Below are 7,560 nucleotides of genomic sequence, written 5' to 3'. Positions count from 1 at the left end.
ACTATCCATCTACAGAACTTTTTTTTTCTTGCAAAATGGAAATTCTTACCCCTTAAAAACAACTCGCCATTCCATTACCCCCAGCTCCTGGGGGGTAGAACTACCATTCTACTTTCTGTCTGTATGATTCTGACTACTTTAGGTACCTGATGTAAATGGAAACATAACAGCATTTGTCCTTTTGTTATGGCTTATTTCACTTAGCATAATATCCTCAAGGTTTATCCATGTTGTATGCAGCATGTGTCACAATGTCCTTCCTTTTTCAGGAATATCCCATTGTGTGTATGTACCACATTTTCTTTATACATTAATCTGTCAGTGGACATTTGTGTTCTTCCACCTTTTGGCTATGGTGAATAATGGTACCATAAACAGTACGTATAGATAGCCCTTCAAGAAGTGGAATTGCTAGGTCACATGGTAATTCTATTTTTTTCAACTGCTGTACTGTTTTCTAAAGCATATGTACCACATAAATTTGCATCAACAGTGCACAAGTCTTCTAATTTCTCCTCATCCTCACCGAAACTTGTTATTTTAAGTTTCTGTTTCTGTTTTGTTTGCCTTCCTAATGGGTGTGAGGGGTTACCTCACCATAGTTTTGATTTGCATTACTCTAACAATTAGTGATGTTGAGCATCTTTTTGTGCGTTTATTAGCTACTTGTGTATCTTTTTTTTTTTGAGAAGTATGTATTCAAGTCCCTTGCTCATTTTGAAATCAGGCTGTCTTTTTGTTGTTGTATTTTAGGAGTTCTTAACATATTCTGAATGTTTTCCACATCAGATATGTGATGTGTAAATATTTTCTCCTATTCTATGGGTTGCCTTTTCATTTTACTGATCATGCACAATTTGCTGAAGAGACTATCCTGCCCCCATTGAGTGGTCTTGGCACTATATTAAAGGTCATTTGCTCATATATGCAAGGCTTATTTCTGGACTCTGGGTTCTCTCCTATTGGTTACATGTCTGTCTTTATACTAGTACAACACATTTTTTTAAATTACTATAGCTTTGTAGTAAGTTTTGAAAGCAAGAAATGTTGAGCCCTCCAAATCTGTCTTTTTCAAAATTGTTTGGCTGTTTGGGATCCCTTAATTTCTCTAAGAGTTTTAGGATGTGCTTTTTATTTCTGCAAGGAATGTCACTGGGGTTTTGACAAGGATTACACTGAGTCTGTAGATTCAATTAGGACCTCTTTTTTCTATTTTTGCAATATAAATGAGATTGTTTTCTTAACTTCCTTTTCAGATTGTTCATTTATTAGTGCATAGAAACACAACTTATTTTTTACTGAATTCATTTATTTGTTCCAACGTGTGTGTGTGTGTGTGTAATCTTTAGGGTTTTCTACATATAAGAAAAATCATACCATCTGTGAACAGGAATAATTTTGCTTTTCCTTCCAATTTGGATGCCTTTTATTTCATTTTGCCTAATTATTCTGGCTAAGACCTCCAATATTACATTGAATAGAAGTGGTGAAAGTTAGCATCCTGTCTTATTCTTGATCTAACAGGAAATCTTTCAGTCTTTCACCATGAAGTACAATGTCCACTGCTGTGAACATCTTTTAAGTTACCATAACAACTTTTAATATTTTGTTTAATTAGTATGTCATTTTCATGACTTATATTGTACTTATATTTAAGCCATAAGTCATCACTAGCTATACATCTTGTCCAGTTATGGGAGAATAAAAAGATAAAGAATGAACAGTCAAAGCAATCCAGGGCTAATGACTAAAGTGCTTGCCAGTTTACCCAAATTAGAAATATGAATCTAAAGTTAACATTATTATATTCAAGACTTGTGGGTTTATTTGGAATTATTTTTAATCCTGCAAAGGTTATGTTCCTACCTTTATAAAATGAAAGCAATGAGCAGTTTAAGGTTATTATTTAAAATATAATTTAAATATGTCAGTGGTAACATTTAAAATGAGTGAAGAAAGGATAGTGTTTAATAAACAGTGTTGAAAAAATCAGATACTGATTTGAAAAAAAAAAATTTCAATCTTTAACTGACACTATTCCCAAATTCATCCCAGAAGGACTAAGGAATTAAGCAGGAACAATGAAACCATCAAAGTACAAAGAGAATAAATCAAGATAGCTTTTATAATATTGGGGTGCAGAAGACCTTTCAAAGAATGACATAATAGCAAAGATTGACATATGTGACAAAATAAAATTTAAAATTTCTGAATGGAAATGACACAAAGTTGAAAGGCAAAATGAGGAAAACTGTCACATATATATGACAAAGAGTTATTAAAAAGTAGATAAAGAAATTCTACCAAAAAAGTTTTAAAAGATTTCAGTAACAACACCATTCTCCAAAATTCACAAATAATATAAGCAGACAATTCAGAAAAAAAAATACATCATCAATAAATATTTAAAATCATTTGACCCAACTATGAATTAAAGGAAAACCATATACATTTTCCTGCTAGAGTGGCAAATATTAGAAGCCTTGGTGATATCTAGCATCTGAAGTGTACTGGCCATTTGCCTATTTTCTGTTAAGTCAATTCCTTGCTCTTTCTCTGCTTTGTTCTTCATTATAGGAAGGATGACTCCTATGGGCTGCATTCCCAGGACACTCATGTTAGCTGCCTTCCAGCTGAATGTGCTAAAGGAAAGAACTGGTAGGAGACTCAAAATTGGCTAAAAGAAATGTCAGGTTTATTTCTTCTCCGCCTTTCTTTTTAGGGCAGTGCCTTTGGCTGAATGACAGCCTCCTTGGCTATCCTTCTAGCTGATAACTCCAGCTTCCAGATTCTGGTAACACCTACTACTCCCATTATCCTTCTGCCAGCAACACACTAGCTGGCAAAGCAGTGGAAACAGTCCACTCGGTGCAGGCATTTAGGGGGTACATTGTGTGAAGAGAATTTCTAAACCATACTGAAACCAACTAAAAGTCCGGTATACACCATGTGCTAGCAATTCTAAGCAATGTCAATGACATTAAAGAAACACTCTTCCATCAAGGCCACCACTCCCAATATACTCCTCTCCCTGCCTCCCACTTGGTATTCTACCCACCCAGTGAGGAGTGATAGCAACAGCTTCCTGCTATTACTAATCTCAGGGCTGCCTCACCGTCCCATTTGGTTTCTCAACTCTTCCATTATCTGTCAGGAAGTTTCCATTTTAACCTTAGAAGTTCCAGTTTTTCTCTTTGAACCCTGACTGATACAGTCAGTATTTTGTGGAATCTGGCATTCATTTTTGATGAGCGTTAGTGAAATAGGTATAAACTTTTAGACAGAAATTTAGTCTTACTCTAATTTTCAATGTGCATTTACTTATTGTGGAAGTACGAATGAGAGGTTAGAAGGCTTGCATTTTTCTAGCTTAAATATGTATTGGTTACTTGAATTACTTTTACAAGTAAAACAAAGCATTTCCAATTTGAAAAGAAAAAAAAAATGTCCCATACTAGAAGCATATACTGCGTACTGTCAGCATGAGGGAGTAAATGTACATCTCTGATTGTCAGAGTGTGTCTAGAGAAGAGAAATTTTAAAAACAAATGCAAAAATCTTAGTTAAAGACAAGCATGACTGGAATAAATCACAATGTAGAGGGAGGAAAATAATCAATGGTGAGGGAAGGACCCAGTGCTCAGATACAATTAATTTCTAAGCAAAGACTTAATGAACTGGGGCACTACAATATATGTTATGAAAGCTGCTGTGATGAAACAGCAAATAAGAAGTACACTAGCTCAGAGGGACATATTCTGGTTTTCTCAAGAATTTAAGTAAGCAGGCTTTCAAGGGATCACTTTTACCAGGCTACAGGAAGCAAGTAGAGTGAAAGCCATGTGTGTTACTGTAAAGCTATGATGGATAATTTATAGTCAGATAAAGCAAGCAGTGCTCAGTGTTGAAAAGCACCAGTTCTCAAACTATGTGACACAAGTACCTGGGGAATGCAGTTATTGTAAGGTCCTGTGCAGGCAATGTGTTTTAGTCATAGACTTACTAAGCAATATGTCTGACACATTAGTATGAGACACAACATAATAATGCATTTGGAATCAGGCAGATCTGAGTTTGAATGCATTTTTTCACTAGCAGTGAAGCCTTGGGCACATTACTCATGCTATGCTACTTTATATATTTTTTTTTTTTATCTACAAACTGTTGACAAAAACCGTTACAACATATACTTATTGTAAAGATAAACACTCCTTACAATTGCTCAATTCTCTTCTGTTATCTAAAAACCCATATTTTGGTAAATAAAGTGAAACTTCATTTATGTTTCTGTATTCAACATTAGTTTGTTGCCATTATAAAATCTCAGTCAACTGCTGTGGAAAGTATGATTACATGATGTTGGGCTCCACAAAATGTTAGAGCTCAGACAAATTATAACCAAATAAATGTAAATATTATGAGTATATGAACTGGTGACACTGAAGTTTTATTTAGGATATCCCCACAGTATAATAAATAAAATTTGTCATTTAAAAAAATTTTTTTTCAACGTTTTTATTTATTTTTGGGACAGAGAGAGACAGAGCATGAACGGGGGAGGGGCAGAGAGAGAGGGAGACACAGAATCGGAAACAGGCTCCAGGCTCCGAGCCATCAGCCCAGAGCCTGACGCGGGGCTCGAACTCACGGACCGCGAGATCGTGACCTGGCTGAAGTCGGACGCTTAACCGACTGCGCCACCCAGGCGCCCCAAAATTTGTCATTTTAAATAAAATCAGTATGAGTAGAGAAAAATCCCCACAAAATAAGCACAGTTTGGAGACATTAAATTGTCAGCAATCTGACTAAGAGATAATATGTGGGACTCTTATCCAAGCATTGTGATATAAAAGTAATTAGAAATTTCATATAATAATTATATTTTTAATAATAAATAACACACAAAGGACATTGCAAAATGCCAAGTACTGTTCTTAGCATCTTACATAAATTAAATCACTTCATCCTACAAAAAGTCCATGAAATGATGACAACAATGATGATACAATGATGATGATTCCCATTTGGCAGATGAGGAAAAGAAAGTCTGAGTCAAGATATCTGAAGTCAAGAAAACCAGAAGTATAGTTATTTGTTAGTTGAATTGTTAGCTTAAGAGTAGACTAACAATATAGTGCACAAAGCAAAGTTATGTGACACAGTGAATGTATTTCAAGTGTTCTATCATTAGTCATTTAAATTCAAAATGATGTTACTATAGCAATTACTATGATGATATTTGTGTGCCTGTTTTTTGTTTTGTTTTGTTTTTTTAGATTCCTTTTATCAGAATGAGGAAGTTCTTTTTACTACTTTTCTGAGAGTTATTTTAGTGCATTTTTCAAAAGGTTTTACTGCTTCTATTACATTGACTCTAAGACTTTTATCTTTTATTCTATAATTATGATAAATTAGATTGATTGATTTTCAAATTGACCTAATATTTGCATTCCCTGGGTGGATTTCACTCGGTCATTATGCATCAGCCTTTTGTAATAATGCATATGCATTTCTATCTGATTTTCAACTACATTGTTATCAATAGTTGTGTCTATGTTTATGAAGGATATTATTAGTCTATAGATTTATTTATTTGCAAGATCTTTGGTTTTAGAAATGTTCTTATAAAATTAATTGAAATATATTTCTTGGCCTTTCTATGTTTTGTAACAATTGGTATAGAATTAATATTATTTCTTCCTTAAATATTTGATAGAATTTGCCAGTAAAATCATTTGAATTTAGAGTGTTTGTTTGTTTGTGTAGGGGGGGTTTGCGGGGGAAGGAAGGTTTTTAGCTTTGAATTAAATTTCTTTAGTAGACAGAACTATCTGGGGTATCTATAAAAAAGTTTCATAGAAGTTGTTAATTTGTTGGCATAAAGTTGATAACTTTCTCTTATTATCCTTTAGGATCTTTAGTGATCTATAGGATCATTTAGTGACAACCTTTATTTCATTTCTGATATTGATGATTTGTGTTCTCTGATTTTTATTGATTGGTCCAGCTAGTTGTTCACCAATTATATTGACAGTTTTCAAAGAACTAACTTTTAATTAGTTAATTTTCTTTATTGTCTATTTTTATTCTAGTTGGTTTGTTTCTACTCATTTCTTCTAAGTACTATTTTATCTGTATCCCACAAACTTTGATATGCTATGTTTTTACTATCACTTATTTTGAAAAATTTTCTACTTTCATGTGTGATATATTTTTAGACCAATACATTATTTAGAATTATATGGTTTAATTTCCAAAAATTTGGTGGTTTCCCAAACATCTTATTGTTATTCATTCCTAATGTAATAACATTGTAACATGAAAATATATTTTGGGTGATTTCAATAATTTTAAATTATTTGAAACTTGTTTTATGGAACAGCAACATGGTTTTAGTGAACTTGAGAAGAAGTATGTATTCTAACGTTTTTATATATTATATTTTACAAATATCAATTAGGTCAAGTGTTTACGAGTGTTACTCAAATGTTCTATGTCTTCATTTTTTGGACTAATTGTACCATCAAGTGCAGAGATGGGGCATTAAAATATTCTGTGATTTAGAAGTTGTTTATTTCTCTCCAATTTTGTCAAATTTGATCCATTAACCCAGTTTTATGATTCTGAAATGTTCCTCTTTATCTCTGATAATACTCTTTATCCTGAATTCCATTTTATCTTATGTTATTACAGTCATTCCAGCCTTCTTCTGCTTACTATATGCAGGTATATGTGTTTTCTATCCATTTACCTGGAACCTATCTGTTTATAATTAAAGTCTGTCTCCTTTACATGACAGACAGGTATGTCTTGTACTTACTCTCTTCTGGTAATTTCTAAGTTTAAGTTGGAATGTTTAGCAATATAATTATTGTTATGATTCAATTTAAGTCTAAAATTTATGTATGGCTCTTTGATATTTTTCTTTTCCTTCCTTTCTTCTTTTGAATTTTCCCTTTTAAATTTTATTTTTTGGGGGGCTTGTTTTGGCTATTCATCTTGATGTTATTAATTGATCATTAAAATTATTATTATAGACATCTTTAATTTATTTCACAGCCTACTCACAGTTCATATTTTTTCATTTTACTTAAATGTAGAATCATTCATTTCAACCTCAGCCCATTTAACATTCCCTTGCCATTCTTTTACTGTTTTCATTTGTATTATACTTCCATATATTATCAAGCCCAAATGATAGTGTTAAAATTTTTGTTTTAGAGGTCTTGGGAAGATGGTGGATTAGGACAACCCCAAACTCACCCCCTCTCATGTTTACAGTAAGATATGCCTGACATCTGTGTAAGTAAACCAGACAGGGATGAGAAGAATGACAGAACAAGTTCCACACTAAATATACAGAAGAAACAGCATGTGAGAAGTTAGGAAGGATGGAAATTGGGGTGGAGAGCTGCTTGTAGAAAGGAAGGAGTTGCAGGAACAGGGAGCGGAAAGAAATATTCCCTTGCACCAGGGAGCCCACACGGGGAAGACAAATCCCCATAATGTCTGGCTTTGAAAACCAGAGGAGCTGAATTCCTGGAGTTTGTATAACTAGCA

The sequence above is a fragment of the Lynx canadensis genome, chromosome C1 (genome assembly GCF_007474595.2).
Source record: "Lynx canadensis isolate LIC74 chromosome C1, mLynCan4.pri.v2, whole genome shotgun sequence".
NCBI classification, from domain to species: domain Eukaryota; kingdom Metazoa; phylum Chordata; class Mammalia; order Carnivora; family Felidae; genus Lynx; species Lynx canadensis.
The sequence above is the reverse complement of the archived record's forward strand: the minus strand, read 5'-3'. Positions refer to the sequence as shown.